Raw genomic sequence first — 20,826 nt, 5'->3', positions numbered from 1 at the left:
CATGCTCTCTGTCTCTCATTCTCTCTCTCGCAAAAAAAAAAAAAAAAAGAGGAAAATTAAAATCATTCCTGATCTCAGCATGCCAAGGTTGCTACTGTAAAAGTTCTCGGTAAATTTCCTTCCGTCTTTTTTCTCTCACATGTGTATTTCATTTCAGTTTTATGAATCTTTTTTTAATTTTTTAGAAGTTAACATTGGGTTTTCCCATGGCCTTAAAATATCTTCCAGAAGATGTTTTTAATGATTGCTTAGCATTCTACGGCATGGGTGTACTAGTGAATGAATTGATTACTATCTTTTTAATCTTTTGTCAAATTGATAAAAGAAAAATGTTCTTGGTAATCTTTCCATTTGCACCTGTCTTATTAATGAGGGAGGGGGGAGGTTGTGGGGAGTGTGAAACTCTTTTGGGTTTTGTCAGTAGTATCTCTTCTGTGAACCTCCCTGTCCTGTATGTTTCACTCTGTGACATCTTCTAAGTGATTTCTAAATTGGAGTCGTCTATGTTACTGATACTAAAGCTGTTTTGGATACATTATTACAGTAATGACTTCTCAGTTATCATTTGCCTTTGATTTTTTTAGCTGGCCTCTAAGAAAGCTAGAAAGAGAGAGGAAGAAAGACACAGAAGGAGAGAAATCACACAGCCATTAAGAACCCATTGCCCACTTTCCGTGCCCTGGGTGCCTCTGAGCCCCACCCTGGCCACCTGGCCCACACCTCCGCCTGTGGTTGTTGTGGGTGGCTAATGAGACGGTGCAGATGAAACACCTGGGCCCCAGAAGTTTCTCACTGAGGTTATGAATTTTATAGGTATTGTCCTACTTTAAATGAGATTTTCTCCAAATATCATTTTCTATTATTATTAGTTGTATATTTTACTTACTTATATATATTTTTTTATTATTGAGGTATAGTTGACATAAAATGTCATATTAGTTTCAGGTTTGCAACAGAGTGACTCAATAAGTCTATATATTACGTGGCGCTCACCACAAGTGTAGTCCCCATCTGTCCCCACCCAACGTTATTACAATATTACTGTGTTCTCCAGGCTGTGAGTTGTATATTTTATGTATTTTTTTAATTTTATATTTTATATATATATTTGCACCATCAGCTAAGTGAACTCTCAGGTTATTTCTAGTAGTCTTTAGTTGATTGTCTTGGATTTTCTTGAACATGCAGTCATGGTAAAAACGTGGCTGATACTCTCTCCCTGTCCCCGTAGTTACTCTTCCGGCTTCTTCCCTCCCGGGAGGCTCCAGGCTCTCCACTCCGTTCACCTTGACACTCCCTCTCGTGGTGTGTTTCCCTTGGCTTCACACTTAGGCTCCAGGTGTCGAGAATCTTCTGGATAGTGAGGCGGTTGTGTTTATTGGGCCCTTTGTAGAGGCTGAACTATTCGGAATAGCTGTTTTTGTCAAATATTGCAATCTTGGAAACATGATTTCAGTTGGTGGGTGCTTCCGTTGTTCACCAAGGAAGCACCAGCTCCCTCCACCCAACCTTCGGTCCCTCCTCACACCCCCGGAACCCCGCTCAAATGTGGGCGCTCATTACCTTAGCTCACCACTGGCCTCCGTTGTAATTAGAACCATTTGCTGACTGGATGTATTGTGTGCGTATTAATCTAAAATAATAATAATAACAGAGACTAAGACTTATTGAGTGTTTTTATTCAGTGCCAGGAATTCCAAGTGCCTTTACACGTTAATTTAACCCATGCATTAATTTGCTATTGCTGCTATAACAAATTACCACAAACTTGGTGGCTCAAACCAATAGAAATTTATTTTCTCCCAGTTTTGGAAGTTGGAAGTGTGAAATCAAAGATGTGGTCAAGGCTGTGCCCCCCCCACCCTACCCCACCCCCCAGAAGCTCTTAAGGAGAGTCTGCTTCTCGCAGACTTCTCCGCAGCTTCCGGAGGCAGCCGGCGTCCCTTGGCTGATGGCTGCATCCCTTCAGTCTCTGCTGTGTGGCCACATGGCCTCCTCCTCTTCGGCATGTCCCTAATCTCCCTGTGCTCCTCTCTCCAGAGGACACCTATGATTGCATTTAGGGCCCACCCAGATAATCCAGGATAATCTCCCTGCCTCAAGATCCTTAACTGACCCACATTTACAAAGACCTTATCTCCATATAAGATAACATTTACAGGCTCCAGGGATGGGGACCCAGTATCTTTGGGGGCCTTTATTCGGCTAACCACAATCCTCAATAGCTCTGAGATAAGCACTCTTCTCCTTTTCATCCTATGGTAGCATTCAGGATGAAGGACAGAACTACACAGGTTTGCTGTAAGAACAATGCTTTACCCTAGACCCGTGCTGTCCTGTTAGCCTGTCTACACTGTCCAGGGGCGTAGCCCAAGCCCCGTGTGGCTATTGAGCACCTGCAAGGTAACTAGGGAGGATCTCAATTTTTAACTTTATTTTATTCTAATTCATTTGGACTTAAGCTGAGATAGCCACATGTCATGAGTGGCTACCATGTTGGACAGCGCTATCATGGAGACACTTGTCTTCAGAAAAGAGCTTGCTCCAGTTGATATGTCTCTTGGCTTGGGACCTGTCATAAACTGTGACTCACATTTCAAAATCCATCAATAAGCTTTACTTTAAAGTATCATCAAGGGGTCTTGGAAGTGTCCTCGTCAAACCCCTCAGGGTTGTGAGAACCCTGAAGCCCGGGGAGGCTGCCTGCCCACAGCCAGCCCTTGAGGGGGACTGTGGGCTCCCGTCACCAAAGATGCGGCTCTCTGCCTCACTGCCCTCATGGGGCATCAGCCACCTAAAAACCAGGGCTGACCCCAGGCCTTCAGGTCTTGCCAATTGTCCTGTTACAGAGCGTTGGCACTTCCTCCCCACCTACGTTTTGTTACTCAGTGTGTGGAAACTATGCTGGACTTGCCACTCAAACTTCAGTCCAGAGAGTAACAGCCCCAGATGGAGGGATAGCTCTAGGAGCGGCCCCGTGGCACTTCTCAGATTTTAACAGACTCCTTTTAACCCATGTCCTCTTAAGGAATCTGGAAGAGATGTGCGTTAGGTAGCCTTATTCCATTTTTCAAGCCAACACACTGTCATTCAGAAGAGATGGTCAAGAAGAAAGGCTCTGGGGGCTTGGGGTGACCTTGGTCCTCAGCAGGGTGGGCCTGGCTGGGAATGTAGTAGACAGAGCCACTGTCTCTAATCTTATTATGTGATCTTATTCATGATGAACACGTACATTATAAGTCACACATATACACGGGAGTAGAGTTTGTAGAACCAGGCAACATGGGTTCAAATCCCAGCTCTAGGCCTTACAGGCTGTGTGACCTTGAGCCAGTTACTTAACCTCTCTGGGCCTCCCATTTCTTAAAATGAGGATTTTTTTTAAAGATTTTATTTATTTATTTGACAGAGAGAGAGTGAGAGAGGGAACATAAGCAGAGGGAGTAGGAGAGGGAGAAGCAGGCTTCCCGCTGAGCAGGGAGCCTGATGCGGGGCTCGATCCCAGGACCCCGGGATCATGACCTGAGCCGAAGGTGGATGCTTAACGACAGAGCCACCCAGGCATCCCCTAAAATGAGGCTATTAATAGCATCTAACTCAGAGGTAGGACAACATCGATTAATTCATTTAAAACCCTCAGAGCAATGAGTGGTGTGTGATACACCATCCATAATTATTTCAAGCATAGAGGAAAGCCATCATTCTCCAGACACAAAATTTGCAGTTTTCATTCCTGGCTGTGGGGCCTTGATAATCCCAGCTGAAAGCATCTTTTCAAAACGCAGCATTGGGAATCTCCAGAAAGAGAAACTGGCTGGTGGCAGATCAGGGAGAGGTAGGGCTGCCAGGGCTGGGGGTGGGGACAAAGCTGAGGGGATAATAACAGGGCAGGCAAACAAAAATTAGACAGCATGGAATGTGCTTCAGATCACCAGGGCGGAGCAGTGACATGTCTACAGATCACCAGCAAGTGTGCATTCTTTCTAGAAGAGGTATTGGAATGCTTTGTTTAGGAGGGGCTTTGTTTGCTTGTTTCATTTTTAAAATTAAGATATCGTTGAAATGCAGTAAAATTCGCCCTTTATTGCACCATTCTGTGAGTTAAGCTTTGTCACTTTAAGGTTTGGACCCAGGGAGACTCTTCTCTTGCTCCCTCCCCCGCCGGTTATGCCAATCTGGGCTCCAGGAACTCACACTGGAGGGGATTCTAGAACTGGGGTGACTATACTCACTGCCCAGCAGAGCCCCGGGCCATGAGCAGAAATCTGCTGAGGGTGAGTGGTTTGGATGGAGGGAGAATGCCAGCTCCCCGTTGGCATGGGAGAGTGGGGGGCTGTCCGGGTTTCGCCCCACTCTGGCCTCCAGCTGTCCCCGCCTGGATGTCCTGAGCCCTCGGGCCCACACCAGCTTCCACCACGACTTACTTCTTCAGAAGCGGGTCTGTTCGTCTCAGCCTCTGTGGCTCTCTGCTCTCCTACAAGAGAAACTGCACCAGGAGCTTCCCGCAGACACTCTCCTGGGATCCCAGAGCTTAGGAAGTCTGAACCAGTGGCTCTCCCGGGGCCCAGGGCTCATGAGAGGCAGGGCTGGAATTCATACTCAGGTCTCCGGATTCCAAAAGCCACGATGCTCCCACACCACCCAGGGTGTCTCCTTGCTCTGAGCATTCCAGAAGCAGAAACCTTGTCCCGTGTGTAATGTCATCTTGCAGGAAATATGACGGTTATCTGAGGCCATGGGGCTCATTAGATACCACCTGGAAACCCAGGGCTTTCCTTCTGATTCCTTCTCTTTCCCCTCCTCCTAAACATCTGCACAGTGAGCATGGTGATGGTTCTATGTAGGGAGAAGGAGAGAGAGGCACCGTGGGATTCCAGAGACCTGGTGTGCCCCAGTTATTTTATAGATTTCAGAGTGGGCTCTGAGAAGCGAGAAGTTGGCTAAAACCTAGGTATTTACTGGCAGAACTGAAACCTGGCTGTGTGAAGACTTGTAGAAATGTGAACGTCTTATAAAACAGAACTGGTTTCAGGGCAGGGCTCAGAATTGGGGCCTCTGAGTACTTTTCAAGACATCAAAAAGAAATCACTAGAATGTACCTGGCAGATACCGTCTGGGTAGTAGGGCCCACAGCTGGTTCTTTCCTTTATACCCCTCCACGGAGTTTTCTGCATGGAGCAGGAATAACTTTCAGAATGGAAAAAGGAGTTTCTGGAGGACAGGGAAAGGGTTGGTCACACACAGTGAGGTGAGTGAGGGGCTCTTTATTTTGAATCTACCGTTAGTCAATCCTCGAGGGCAACTGCGGTCTGGAGAGGAGATGTGAGCATGTGTATGTTACTCAAACCGGGAGCGAATAACTTTTCTGCCATCTGTTCTGGTGGAAAATATATCAGGTTGAACACGGGACATAAGAAGAGGTGGGATGAGAAATTAAGTGCCCGGCATTACCCGCCAAGGCCTCAGGGACAGGAGCACCCGCCGCATGAAATCACATGTATTGTACCAGCCGTCACGCTAAATCAAATTAAGAGCACCCAGCCGCCGGGGCCTCTCGCGGTCTATCCAGGTGCCAAGTCATGTTGAAAGACAGGCCCTGAGGCTCTTTCGTGAAGGCAGCGGACAGACGCCCTTTCCATGGGCCGGGGACCACTCCGGCTTCTACCCCCAGCTCCCACTGTGCCCTCCACTCTGCCGTGCTTCTGTGTCTGTCCCGCTAGACCACAAGCTTTTGGGGGGGAGTGGGATAGTGACGTCTTCCTCTGGTCCTTTCCCGACCAAGCACAGGGCCTGGGATTCAGCAGACGGAATACATGAATCGAGCTGAGCTCATGGGTAGTGAATACCCAAAGGTCCAACTAAATATTGTCATTAATATTGGGCCAGACTGCAGTGCCTCTCATACCAGAGCCTGCATCAGAATTAGCTGGAAAGCCTGTTAGAACACAGGTTGCTGGGCCCCATGCCCAGAAGGTCTTGGGTGAGAACTGAGAGTCTGCATTTTTTTTTGAAGTTTTAATCACCTCCCACTCTTTTTACTTTATTACTTTGTGTGTGTGTGTGTGATAAAAATACTTAAGATAGGGCCTACCCTGTTAGCAAATGTTTAAGTATACAATGTGGCATTGTTGACCATAAGCATACAACTAGATCTCTAGGAGTCGGTCGTCGGTACAACTTTGCACCCTTTGACTAATAGAGCCAAATTGTTCCTCCCCTGACAACCACCATTCAACACTCAACAATAGTTCACTTCACCTGTGATACCAGCTGTTTGCATTTTCCACACATCAGGCACTTTTCCTCACCACCAGCCCGGTGCCCCATAATTCAGCACAGCTCGGATGCAACCCAGAGACCGCACTGGACCCCAAAGACAGAGGGTCAGGTCCTACAAGACTGCTCCTGCTGCGGATGTCAGTCATGAGTCTCGGGCTGTCCCCTGTACTTCCGACTGATCAGCTATAAATTGGGGTTCCCACGACTCTCCCCTTGGGTTCTGTAATTTGCTAAAACGGCTCACAGAACTCAGGAAAACAGGTGTACCAGTCTATTATGAAAGGAGACAGAGGAACACCCAGATAGAAGCGATGCGGAGGGCCAGGTGTGGGGGAGGGGGCACCACCCTCCCGGCGCCCCCCGCCCCTGGTGCGTGTTCACCAACCTGGAATATCTCCAAACCCCGCGATTTGGGGATGCTTATGGAGGCTTCATCATATGTAGGCATGATTGATCATTAACTCAGTTTCCATCCCTTCTCTGCTTTCTGGGGAAAAGAGTGGGACTGAAAGTTCCAAGCTTCGCATGGCTCCATCTTTCTCGGGGCGAGCCCGCATTCAGCCGCCCACCAGACATCATTTCAGGGGAACAAAAGACACTCCTATCACCCAGGGATTTATGAGCCCCTGTGTGAGCAAGTGGGGTCAAAGGACAATTGCTAGAACAAAGGATGCTCCTAGTGCTCTGACCACTTAGGAAATGACAAGGGTTTTAGGAGTCTGTGCCAGGAACCAAGGGCAGAGACCAATATATATTTTTTTTCTATTACTTCAGTGTGCCTCCAGCTCTGAGGGCCTCAGTTCATTTCCTTTGGGAATATACCCAAAAGTGAGAAAGTGTTTTCATAATGGCTGCACCAATTTACATTCCCACCAACAACACACAAGGGTTCCCTTTTCTCATTATTTTTCATCTCTGATACGAGGCATGCTGACAGGTGTGAGGTGATAGCTCATTGTGGTTTTGATTTGCATTTCCCCGATGATGAGTGATGTTGGGAATCTTTTCATATACCTATTGGCCCTTTGTATGTCTTTGTTTGAGAAATGTCTATTCAGTTCCTTTGCCCATTTTTTAATCAGGTTACCTTTTTTTTTTTATATTGAGTTTTAGGAGTTCTTCATATAGTTTAGATGTTAACCCTTTGTTGGATATATGGCTCGCAAACATTTTCTCCCATTTTATAGGTTGCCTGTTCATTTTGTTGTTTCCTTTGCTGTACAAAAGCTTTTTTGTTTAATGTCATCCCACTTGTCTAGTTTTGCTTTTGTTGCCTGCATTTTTGGTGTATACTTTGAGTTTCTAACAAGCTCCAGGGTCATGCTGATGTCCCTTAACCAAGTAAGGTCAGAGAATCTTCAGAATTAAGCTTTATGCCCTAGAGCTGCCCTTTTCTGTAGTTTGTTCTGTGGCTGTCTACAAATGATTATTTTTAAAAGTGGCACCTAAGAAATGAGTTGAAAACATACACATCTGACTGTTTTGCTAACTTACACTTTTGCTCTTATGACTACCTTCCGAGGCTCCCCGGAGTCTTGAGATAGACAAGGGAATGAATGCCTTACTCCTTAAATGAGGAAGGGTTGACGGGTGAACGACGCTGGGGTTTTGAAGTAGGAGTGTGTGGACAGAAACTGACCACAGCCTATTTGAATGGGAAATTTCTGCATTCCTTCTTAGAGTGATTTGCTCTTGCCTAGGTATCCGTTTTTCTTTACAAATAAATATTTAAGACAGAAAGGTGAAAGTAAGCTGTGTGTGTCATTTTCTCAACTGAAGAGTAACCAAAATCAAAATAGTAAATTACATGATCACTAACATATTGTTTCTTTTAATAAAATAAGAATGGGCAGAGGGTAAGGCAGGGAGGTTCCCACAGGATTGAAGCATGAGCAAAAGTATTACTTTCGAATCAAGAAGGAATCTTCCACCTGGAGTGATAACCGCTTATAATATCCCACTAATAAGTAGAAACATCAATGAATAAATCAGATTCTGCAATGTGCCACTAAGAGACCGCCCTGCTTTGCACACTACTTTTTCCTCCTCTCCTTTGAGAAATGGTGAGCCCCTCAGTTTCCCAAGGAGGGCCATGGTAATTAAGTCCATGTGCAGCCAATTGCCTTTATTGAGTGTAAGTGAATTTATAGGCAGCAAGTGACACTTCTGGAGGCTTCTGTGCAGGGGCACAGACTGCTTTCTTTAGAACACGGGGGAAATTTATGAGCCTGCTGACATTAATGGAGGTGGCTGGACGAGTGGGGGTGGGGATCGGCCGGAAGCCCCTCCATCCATATATTTTTCATACTTGATGAAACACAGATAAATCTCTGTCCTGGGAGTCTGAAATGGTGGGACCCACTGGAGCACAGTGTCAGACCTCAAGGGAAATATTTATCATTTTAGTAGTTCTGCTTTCTAAATCACTGCAAACTCTAGAGCTGGTCATTTTCACGTTTGTGCAAGACTTTTTGACAATACGCATAAATTTTTAATAGGCCCTCACTTTACCAAGCGTTCTGTACCTCATACTCGCTAACTGAAAGATATAATAAGGCATGGGTGTTTTTCTCCTCAAGCTTCCTCAATAAAAGCGTATCCAGTCAGATGGCTATGTCAAATATATTTTTATAAGAAAGTAACATTAATCATGGAGTAGATTCTGTAAGAAACTAACATTGCCTTTCCCCACCAACTTCTGTCACATATAAATCATAGTTTCTAGAGCTGAAAGGAACTTTAGAAATGGTCTAAGAGGAACACCGTACTTATTTTTTAACAAACTGAAGGCATAAACCTAGCTCAACTACACCATGTGGCAGAGGAAAGCGAAATAGGTACCCCCCCCAAACCCCATGACAGAGCGCTTTGCTTGGCCACACAGCTAACTAGCGCAACAGCCCAGCTTTCGTCATTTCCAGGAAACGACTATCTTCACGATGCATCTAGCCATCAGATGCTTCTTTATGTGTCTAGAGCTTTATTTTGCATTTTTATTACTGGAACCTCAACCAACCGTTGCTTCCATCACCATCGGCTCAGTCCGCGTGGGTCCCGAAGGTTCCGGAGCTGCTCCAGGTCAGGGTCTGCGTGGGCAAGTCACTGAAACCTGCCGAGCTTCGGTTTTCTCCGAATTCCACTGACAACAATAGGAGTACCTACCTCGTAGGACAGTTGGAAGCAGTACATAGGACGATGGCATCGAGTTCTGAGCACATAAGTGTTAATAATGAATACATTACTATGGAAGGTTCTTTGCAATTCCTTTCAATACATTGACTAGGTCAGGTTATCCAGAAATTACGCTGCATTTTCAATGACCATAGGCCGTCACGTTGAAGACATTCAGGTACAGGCAATATTAGCAGATTAGCTAGATTAGCAGCAGCTGACGTAGGGAATGGACCTGTTGGCTGGGGGCCGAGGACATCGTCCTTTCCAGCTGGAAAGGACATCTGACTTGAATAGTCTTCCTGGTTCTGCGAAATCATCAGCTTTGTCCAACAAATGCCCTATTTTGAGTCTGACTTTGGTTACATCATACAGATGGCAGTGCAATCATCCGAAAAGAGAGAGGAAAAACCCTGGACCAGGAGAGCTGTTAGAAGCTACCCAAACAGGGGCTCCTGAGTGGCTCAGTCAGTTAAGCATCTGCCTTTGGCTTGGGTTATGATCCCAGGGTTCTGGGATCAAGCCCCACATTGGGCTCCCTGCTCAGCAGGGAACCTGCTTCTCCCTCTGCCTCTTCCACTCTCCCCCGCCTGTGCTCTCTCTCTCGCTCACTCGCTCACTCTCTCAAATGAATAAATAAAATCTTGAAAAAAAAAAAAAAAAAAGCTACCCAAACATGCTGTTCTATCCCACCTCCGACAACCAGAGGCCCAGGGCCCAGGCCTGCGTTCCCGGCCCTTCTCTGTCTCCCTGGCAGTCTCATCCGGGCACATGGCTTTCCATCCCATCCAGGCTCGAGAGACGTGGAGATCTGGCGGTCCACTCGGAATCACTCAGATGTCCGGGGGACCTCCTAGGCTCCACATGTCCAAACCCTCATTCCCTCCGAGCTGCCCACACACAGCCTTTCCCATCCCAGCAGATGGAGAACCCACCCTGCCAGACACCTCTCCTCTCAGCCCAACTTCTAGTCCATCAGAAAATGCCATTGGCTTTACCTTCAGAATATGCCCCAAATCCACCCACTTCTCAGGCCTCTCTCTTCGCTGCCCCTGGGTCTGGTCTGAGCCACATCAGCCCCAACCTAGGCTATGTGGCCTCCTAACACAGTCCTGCACTCATTCTAGCCCTCCCCCCCCCCAGATCTGTTTCAGCATGCTGACAGTATTCACTATCTACTGCTGCTAACGTATCACTCCGGCTTAAAACCTAGAGGCCGGAAACCCATTGAGAGTCTCACCATTGCGGTGGATCAGGAGTCTGGACTTAGCTGGAGCCTCTGTTCAGGGTCCCAAAAGGCTGCAGACAAAGTCTCGTAGGTTTTCAAGCTCTGTGGTGGCAGGCAGCACGCAGTTCCTTGTGGGCTGCCAGACCAAGAGCCTCAGTGCTTGCCGGCTGTTGGCTGGAGTCACCCCCAGCTCCTGGCTAAGTGGGCCTCCCAGTCTGGCAGCAGGCCCCATCAAGGCCAGCAAGGGAGAGAGTCTGGGAGCAAGGTGGGAATTAGAACCACATAGAACAATCAGAGAAGTGACATCCGCTCGCCATGCTTGCTGTACTCTGTTGGTTACGAGCCAGCCACCAGTCCCACCCACACTCAAGAGGAAGGAAACACACAGTAGCACGAACACAGGGACCGCGTACAGTCTATCCACCACAGAGAGGAAGAAACATCCTTTAAAACCCTCAGGCGGGCCATGACCCTGCACCGGCTTTCTCTGCACTCCTGGCCTCACTGTCCTGCGGCATTGGCCCCGACCTGCTGCTCCCAGACATCCAGATCAGCCCATGAACACCTCCCTCCCCAGAGCAGGTGCTGTGAGGATTCCGCAGGACCCCCTCCCCAGGAATTCTCACTCCCAGACGTGTCCCAGCAGGGGCTGGGAGAAGGGAAGTTAGAGGCATGCGATTATGGTGCTGGAGACTTATTCTATAGGATTTTTTAAAAATTACACATCGTGATTTTCTTGTTGTTGTCCATCTCCAACCTGTTTGTATTTTGACTTTTGTCTCTGGCTCAGTTGTTATTTCAGAGAGTACTTTTAGATTTCCAAGGGGCTCGAAATCAGACCTCAAGTGTTTATTCCCACAAACATAAACAGTTAAGTGGTAGGAAAATTCAATGTTATGTATACTAATAAAAGCAATATGATCATCTCAGTTCACACAGAAAAACGATTTCATAGCATCAAATACCCACTTCTTATTTTAAAATTTAAAAACAGAAAGGCCAGGATTAATTCTTGGCATAATAAAGTATGAGATGAATAAAAACAAAGACCTTTATATCTTGTGTTTACTGCTTTTTCCCAGTGCTCAGTGTCTAGCACATAGTAGATACTCAATAAATAAGCTCTGAATTGGTGAATGAATGAGGAATGAATGAAATATCCAGTATTTTTTAAAACAAAAGAAAGCTCTGCACTTAATGAAGAAACACTGTAGGCCTTCCCATGAAAGGAAAGGACCATATGGGTGGATGGCTTTTGCCCCTAATAATAATCTGTGCCATAATAGAAATTGTTTTCAGTAGGATGATATGAGAAAGAAATGAGAATAAATATTTTAAAGCAAGTGGCAAAATGTATTTTTAAATCAATGATAGACTAAAGATGAAAGAAAAATATGTGAAAATTTAAGAAGTCCACAAATGTTAAAAGGACTTGAATAAATGGCCAGATAGGCCACGTTCCTGGTTAAATGGAAAGAGGACACATCTGCTCTAGGTAATTTATAGAGAGAGTGCTATTCCAATTAAAATCTCAACAGGATTATTTATTGAACTTGAAAACATAATTATTAAAGCCATTAGGATTAAAACAAGAAGAGAAGAACAACAGGAAGAAAAATGGCATTGTGTTTTCAAGTATATTATAAAGAAAAATAAGGTAAATGCATTATACTGATATGAAAGCATAAAAACATAGATCAATGGAGCCAAGTAGAGAGCCCAGGCACTGACAAACAGATGGAAATAAATAGTGTATGATAAATTAAGTAAAAAAAAAAAAGTCATAAGAATACAAACAACATAGTTGCAATAACTAGATTGATTTAATTATTAAGGTCAACAAGGAGTAGAAAGCAGAATGGAGAATTTAGCCCTCCTAGAGACAGGTCACAATTTTCTAACTTAAAGAAACAAAAATATTGTCAAAGAAAATTGGACTGATTCTACTGTAAAATTTACAAAGTCTGTATAATAGTCAAACTCTAAAATAAGACATAAAAGGAAACCAACCAAATATGACATTTGTTTTTATTGTAATTTATTTTAGCTTATCGTTTTATTTAATTATCAACATAATTCCCATATGCTATAGCAAGGAGAACAATACTAAAACATACAGGGAAGAGCTTGTTGGCCTTCCTCTGTCCATCCACATAGCTGTGCGTGACCCCAGCTGCATCACACTGTGTCACTGTTCACTGGTCTCCACGCACCTGTAGACAGAAATACACACCCATGAGGCTCTCTTCCTCCCTCTTCCCTCTATAACGCACATCACATGAGGATCTCTTCCTCCTTCTTCCCTCTATAATGCACATCACTTCCCAGCCTATTCTTTCTCCTTGATATTCTACTATTAACATCCCCACTATTCGTATAGAGCAGATATGTCTTGGTGAGAGCTGAATTTATTCATCCGTACGAGTGCTTACGAAGTGCCCGCAGTGAACAGGTAAAGAAGAAGAGATGAAGTCAGGTCCAGAAGTTGAGTCCCACCGCGAGGCTTTACCATAATTGTAGAATCCTTCCCCAGTGGGCGATTATTTGCGGAATTTTATTACAGTTTTTATTATTTACACTTTTTGCTAGTACAAACAGCACATCACAGAGTACCTCTGCTTTCGTTTCTGTGAGGAGTCATAACAGTAGAATTGTTGGGGCAAACGTTGTGGAAGGTGTTTAGAGCACAGCAAGTGGCTGTGATGAGCGGGGGCGCCCTGGGCATCCAGGTAGAAGTCTAAGCCGGAATCCAGGCTCTTCACATAAGGAACCATTTGCCTTAGGATAAGTTGCTTAAACTCCTGAGTTTCCAAATGTCCTCCTTTGCAAAATGGAGAGAAATGCTCATCTCGCAGAATTTCTGTAAGGATGAAATGAGAAACTATTTTGCAAAAGGCATGTGTGAAAATGCATTGTAAATGTTCGTGCAACAAGCATATGAGATGTTAGAAGTTCTGCTACAAGAGTGGACCCAAGAAACCAGGAGACACAGATATGCATGGGGCACATAACAAAGTGTCAACCTTACTAGCAGCCAAAGAAACTCAAATTCACATCTGGCTTCCATTTTACAATATGATGGAGGCATCAGAGGAAGGAGAGAGCTAACCTATTGGTGCAACAGGTGAGCGGATCGCCGGAGAAGCCGGGCCCCACCCCCCCCGCCCAGGAGAAGCAACCAAGTCAGGTTCGGGTCTCCTTTCTCGGCTCTTCACCCAGGGCTTTCTGTCAGCAGCAGGTCTCAGGAGATCTTCCAGAGAAAAAACATACATCCAGGAGGGGAGCACGCCCCATGCCCTGGAGTAATCTCACTGATAAAATTTAGAATGAGGAAATTTTTAAAAGAATATTTATAAGATCTGTCAGTACACATCCCGTGGTTATTTCAGGTATGGAAATAACCACCCAAATGTCCTGGAATGGGAGCTGAGACAATAACTCATTGATCACATTTTCTCAACACACTTGGCTCCGGGCTGACAAAAGAGCTTTTTCCATTTCCTGGTGCGGGAAGATAGAGCCACATGGTGTGCTTGGGTGTGAATTCTCTTCTTTTGGGAAGTGACCAGGGGGCTTTTCCCAGTGTACCACCATTACCCTGCCTCCCCCGGACAATCACCTCTGATTTTCCCGAACAGGTTGGTGTAGTTAGCAGGAGATGCCCATAAAGTGTGAACTCAGGTGACCTGCACTGGGTTGGGTCAAGTGCACGGCAGATTTAGACAAGCCAGGTCGGCACCTTGGCATCTAAAAGGCAGTTTCTCTGCCCCAGTTCTGGCCCCTGCCTCCAGACTGGGGAGCCCTGGTGGAAACAAATTTCAGGCACGATAAGGAAATGGCAACACCATTGCCTGAGCCACCCAGATAACCAGGCAAACACTATTTGTACAAAATAAAATAAGGGATACTTCCCACTTCCCCCTGTGGAGATGGAGAGTGGGCAGGAGGGGCCACTGGCCTCCAGGCAGAATGGCAGCTTGGGTTCCATGTGCCTCAGGATGGAGCTTCTCTCTTGGGCTAAGAGAAGCTCAGAACAAACGCCATATCTGTAGGGCCAAGACAGGGTTTGGAAGCGAGATCATGGACCAAGGATTTGGGTAGGGGTGGGGGAGAACCAAGTGAGAACAGATTAGGACCACACAGTGGGATCCCTTGTCACCTGTGAAACCCACACAGAAGCTCAGTTAGGGGAGAGCAGGTGTGATGGGTGCAGATCTCGCTTAGGAGCTAAGAGGTTGGAGACCTTTACCCTAAATAACTCTGATCGTGCAATGTGGAGTCAAGAACAGGACTGATAGAAGAAGCTGGAAGGAAAGACCACCACAGCTGTCCAACCCTGGAACAACTAGAACATATCATCCCCTAGAAGATTCATTCTCTGGCAGGGACAGGGACCTGGTGGCTCCTCGGCTTCCTTCTTTTGTACTATTCCAGGAGCAGTCCAGACTGAGTGATATGGAAATGTCATTAATTTTTGAAAAATACTAAACAGTCTCTAGAGTTTAATATGTAATATATCCTACATCCAGTGTTCAGATTCAAATCTTTCTAAATATACTTAGGGACAGGATTCAATGAATCACCTCAAATAAAGCCTATCTTTTGGAAATTGGGCTTACTTTAATACAAATTTAATTTTGTTCCAAAAAGCTGAATTCTTGCTTTAAAATAAATGTGACCCCCACGGGATGTGCCGGCATCTGGTGGGCCGGTGACTCAATGCTAAGACTCTGAAATATCTGATGAATCCAGTCATTTCAAGCTCCATATCCGCTTCTCAGGCTCTGTGTTCTCAGACTGTTTTCCCCTTTCTTGCTTCTCCTTTTCCGTCCTGTTTTGTAGACTTGGTGAGATGAGGGAGCCGTGCCACGCATGGTCCAGGGGATCTTTCATGCAGCCATGTGCCGAGTTCCATTTTCTGCCTCACCTGCTCCATTAGGTGGTCGGGTGCCGGCCTGCTTTGACCTTGCCTGTTGCAGCCATTGGAGGACAAATGGAAGTTGGGGTGGGGGTGGGGCATCCGGGAATGACATCACAGCGCAAGCTGCACGTTAACTTGGCAAATCAGCAAAACGATGAAATGTCAGAGATAATCAAATGTCTTTGGAATCAAGATTCAAAGTATAATTGAGGGAAAGCTGTGATTTCAGTATTTATGCACAGAGGCAGTGTGTTTAACATAATCATTTTGCAGAGATTGTTGTGTTAAAATTTAAGTAGAGAAGATCCCCGCATCCATTAAAGGGTTTTCCAAACCGCAAAGAGAAACCAAAGTAATTATCCAAAAACATCCCTGTTCTTCTCCACCCCAGATATACCTACCTCAGCAAGGCCTTCGGCTGTCAGATAAGGGGACACATATTTTACTTGGCCGAAAATTTTAATTTATGCAAGATAGTCAGGGAAGACCTCTGATACGATGATATTTCAGTGTGTGTTATCTCTGCGGATGAGCATGTCTCTGAGGAGGGAGAATCCAGGTAGACAGAGGAGTAGCTGGGTCAAGTGAGCAGGAGGAAGGTGGTGGAGGTCCAGCCAGGGAGGTGGCAGGGGAGTGTTACAAAGGCCATTGCAAGTGGAGAGACCAAGTCATTTAATGTGCAAACCAGGACACTTAAGAATGAAAGGGGGTGCATTATTAATTGCACATGAACGAGGCCCGTAAGCAGGGACATAAGTTAATTATGGGGACACTGGTTTCACTTTGAGTGAGACAGTTGGCAGACTTTGGAGCAGAGAAAGGGCATGATATGGCTTCTGTTTTAAAAGGTTCACTCTGGCTGCTGTGAGGAGTGTAGTGGGAACAGGAGCAGAGGGGGCAGCAAGGATCCAGTTCCTTGTAGGAAGGCATGGAGAGATGGTGGTGGCTGGGACCAGTGCAAGCAGTGAGAGGTGGTCGGACTGCCGGGGTGGCGGATGGATTGAACAGAGATATGAAAGAGGAGAACACACGAGCAGGATTCTAGATTTTTGCCCCTGGAGCGACTAGAAGAGTTCCCATATTCTGAAATGGGGAAATGCAAGAGGAGGAGGAGGAGGTTGGGGGGACAAGGTGAGAACAAGGGTTGAGTCTGGGCCATCTGGGCTTGAAGAACTCATTGCACTTTGGAGGGGGATGCTGGGCAGGCAGTTGAATGTAGGTCTGCAGCCCAAGGGACAGACAAGTAGGAGACTGGGCGTTGAGAGGTGAAGCCCACGGTGCTGTCTGAAGCCATGAAACCGGATGAGAGCCTGATGGGTATGCACAGAAGAGAGCCTAAGGATGGAGCCCTGGGTCCCCCAGCACCTACAGGTGGGGAGACGAGACCCTGGCCCAGAAGGCTAAGCAGGTGGTCAGCAGGGGCAGGAGAGCATGGAGGGAACCCAATTAGCACTTCATTTCAGAAGGAAGGGACAGTGGAGAGCTCAAATACCGATTATAGGCCATGCAATCTGAGCTCCTTCTGTGTGAGGAAGAGGAGGGGGGGCCTAAAAGGTCAGAGGAGGAATGAGAGAGGCAGAAGGAAGCCAAGAAAGAGAACCTTCCAGAAAAAAAGGACTTGGCCATCTAAGAGATCCAGAGAGAATGGAATGGAGTTGTAAATCATCCTCAGAAGTCAGAAGCAGCAAACTCATCACCAAGCTCATGGATTAGCTTCCTAGGGTGACCATAACAAGTACCACGACCTGGGCAGCTGAAAAAGCTGGAATTCACTCCCTCACAGTCTGGGTCTCCAAGTCCAAGACCTCCATGGTATCGGCTGGGTTGGTCCCTGCACAGGCCGTGTGGGAAAGCTGCTCCAGGCCTCTCTCATTGGTATGTGGACAGCCAGCTTCTCCCTATGTCCTCACACGGTCCTTGCTCTGTGCATGTCTGTCCTGGGGTCCGAATTTCCCCTTTTTATAAAGACACTAGTCATACTGGATTTGAGCCCACCCGACTCCACCCAGTATGACCTCCTCTCAACTAATGCTATCTGCAATGGCCCTATTTCCAAATAAGGGCACATTCTGAGGTCCTGGGGGTCCGGACCAGGCTGGCCCATCCTGGAGAGCAGTGGTCCCCAGTGAAGAGAGGGGGCCAGCCATCTCTGCCTGATGGCAGCTCCCCACTCTCCTCCCCCAGGACACATTCAGACAACCGGTGGCAGAGTCCTGGGGAGGGGTGGGTAGGAGAACTTTCCAGGCCAAGAGCCCATCATTTTGCAATTCCGGTTGTTTGAATGATATCGATGTTCCCACCATGTGTCAGCCCTAAGCACAGCGGTGGGTTTTCTGGACAGGGGCCTGGATGGGCACCAGTGGTGTCCAGACTCTGTGGGTGGTGGGCATACACCATGTCTGTGCCCCAGGGAAAGGACCACCTCCGCCCCTGGTGATGTGGGGACTATGGAGAAGGCGAAGACAGGAATGACACACCCGAGGGGGCAGTGGAGTCCAACAGAAACCAGATACATTGTTTCCACTTGTAATCTTTCCTGACACCATGTCATTGGAGAGCCTCAGTTACTCCCCCAGCAGTCCCCAGATGGGCTGTCACCTGCAGCCAATGCTGTCAGCCCCCAGCGGTTTCTGCCAGAAACACAGTGGGAACCAAACTAATATTCTCGTCACTCATCAATGTGAGGGTGACCACCAGCAGCCAAGGAAACATAAAATAAAATTCAAAACCTGTGTTCTCTCAGCATGCTCTAGGTGACTAAGTCACAGGGACAAGGCTAAGGAGAGAAGCCCAATCAGTGCAAACCCAGGGCGCACTTGGAATATCCCAAAGCAGGGAAGCAAATGCCGTGGGGACGGAGGACTCCTTGATGAGGGAGGAAGAACATGGGGTGGTGTGAGCACAGGGAAGTGTGTGTGTGTGTGCGCGTGTGCGTGTGCATGTGTGCATGTATATGTGTGCATGTGTGTGCAGGTGTGTGGGAGATGAGACAAAACTATACGGCTACACTGTCATTTCTAGATACGAATTTTAAAATATATCTTTTAAATATGTACCTTACAACAGTTTTTACATTTTTTAAGGTCAAGACATCCAATTTCAGATTATCATGAATTATTCAAACTAATGTCACTAAAAAAATTAATATGTTCTTTTATCTGTTAAAAATAAATATAGTTAATACTATTTTGCTAAAAAAAGTACTATGAACCATGTAATATTTTTAAATCTTACTATGACAATGCATGTGTGATATAATTAAGAATTCTACTTGAGAAATGGCACATGTAAATCCTTTTGGGTTTTAGTTTATATAAGTTTCTAGGTTTGTTCTGTGTCCTCACAAACACTCAAGCTTTGAAGTGTGGAAGTAAAATTAGACGGCGGAGCTGCCTGTAAAGATGGCCGCCGGGGGAATGGGTGAGTGGGTGCACAGAAGAGAGAGTGCTCAAGCTTTTAGTCCAAATGTATTCGCAGGCCAAGTGATGCACAGAACAAGACAGACTGTGGTCAGGCAGTTTAATAAGCATTGAGATTTGAGTCTTGTGGACAAGCAGTGTCTGAGGTCAACTGTTATGTACCAACCATGTGATGGTGGAAGGTGAGGGCACTGAGATAAGAGCTGACATTTTAATCTTCAGATCACTCTCTCCCATCACTGCACCCAGAATCTAGTTGGTACTAATCAGGTGTTTGTTGATTGACTATATGGATGGATGGATGGATGGATGGATTGGTGGATGGATGGATGGATGGATGGATGGATGGATGGATGGATGGATGGATGGATGGATGGATGGAAGGATGGATGGTTGGATGGACGGACAGATGGTTGGATGGATGGGCAGACAGGTGGATGGATAAATGAATGCGTGAGGCCCCCAAAGTAGCTACAATGATGGCAGCTCCATTGACAGAATGGCGTACTTAGTGTGTGATCTCTGTCGTCTTTGTCCCTGCATTTGTCCACACATGCCCCATTGTATTCAGTTCCTTTCAAAGCAAAGCTGAGGAGCTGAGTCATGTTCCTACTGAATGAGCCCACAGGAAAGGTTCAAGAGACCTGAGATATTTTGTCCAGACAATGATGTGACTATTTTTAAATGTTTTCAGAGTAATCCCACGGAAACAATGGGGTCACAGCAGGCAGGCCGTGCTGGCTCCTCAGCATGAACCAGGCAGTGGCCCCAGCTCAGAATCGTCGTGGTCCTCACCATCACGCATCTGCCTAAAAAAAAGTTTCATTTAACAATATCCTTGAGGACACAGTAAAAAATAATTGTATTAAGACTTGACCCTTGACTACACAGCTTTTTAATATTCTATGTGACAAAATCGGGAGTGCAGCCTTGGGCTGCTCGTGGAAATAAGGTGGCCGTTAGGAAGCAAACCTGTGAGGTCGTCTGCCTGCAGCTGAACCAGCCACTTTCCATGGAACGTTTCGAGAAAATGACTGACAAACTTTGGCTTTTGAGAGACATTTTCTCAAAAGTGAACCAAAGGAGCCTGAAAGAAAAGCTCTGACCTAGCAAAAATTAAAATTTTGGCAATCTCATAATCACCTCTGTGAGCCCTGAGAGCTTCCCCATTACTTAAGAGTCTCGGTTTTGAGACTAGTGTAGTTATTGATGAATGTGATTTTGATATGATGGGATGTGTCAAATGTGAGGACAGAATTTCTTCCCAAACTTCAACCAAAACAGCACAATGCGGCAGAATGAATACAGAAGCACGTATGAGCATGCGGCTACCTTCCATCAAACCAGACATTAAAAAGATTTCAAAGATGCAGAACGGGAATGCTCTTCTCCCTATTTTGTTTTGTTTTGTTTTGGAATTATAGTAAAAATGTTATTTATGTGAACATATAATGAGTTTATCATTGTTATTTTTAAGTGAATTTAAAATGTGTATTTTAGAAATTTCCCGGTTTTAATATTTATCACAGTAAATATCAACAGCTATAACTCATATAAACAAAAGCTCCTTGAGATATTAAAAAATTATCAAGAGTATAAAAGGCTCCAAAGTCAAAAGTTTGAGAACCACTGCTGTGGACTCATCTTAAGCACGGTTGTCTCCTCTAATCCTTAGATTCTCCATGCTGGTGGATTCGTGGAACTTAGAAATAGTAACTACACATGCCTCCTGAAATTCCTCAATATTAAGTTGCAAAGTCTGCTTTTTAAAATGTAGAAATTATACGGTGACACAAAAAAATCACTAT

At 45.8% G+C, this 20,826-nt stretch overlaps 1 protein-coding gene across 1 annotated transcript in view; it reads left to right on the top strand.

Annotated features, from left to right (window-relative positions):
• Positions 1 to 20,826, top strand: part of IQCA1 (IQ motif containing with AAA domain 1) — a 122,367-nt gene that overhangs the window by 39,503 nt on the left and 62,038 nt on the right. The window lies entirely within an intron of this gene.

Source organism: Mirounga angustirostris, unplaced genomic scaffold (genome assembly GCF_029215605.1).
Source record: "Mirounga angustirostris isolate CCGP_5_RB_7025 unplaced genomic scaffold, mMirAng1.0.hap1 SCAF_3, whole genome shotgun sequence".
Classification (NCBI taxonomy): Eukaryota; Metazoa; Chordata; class Mammalia; order Carnivora; family Phocidae; genus Mirounga; species Mirounga angustirostris.
The sequence above is the reverse complement of the archived record's forward strand: the minus strand, read 5'-3'. Positions and strand labels throughout refer to the sequence as shown.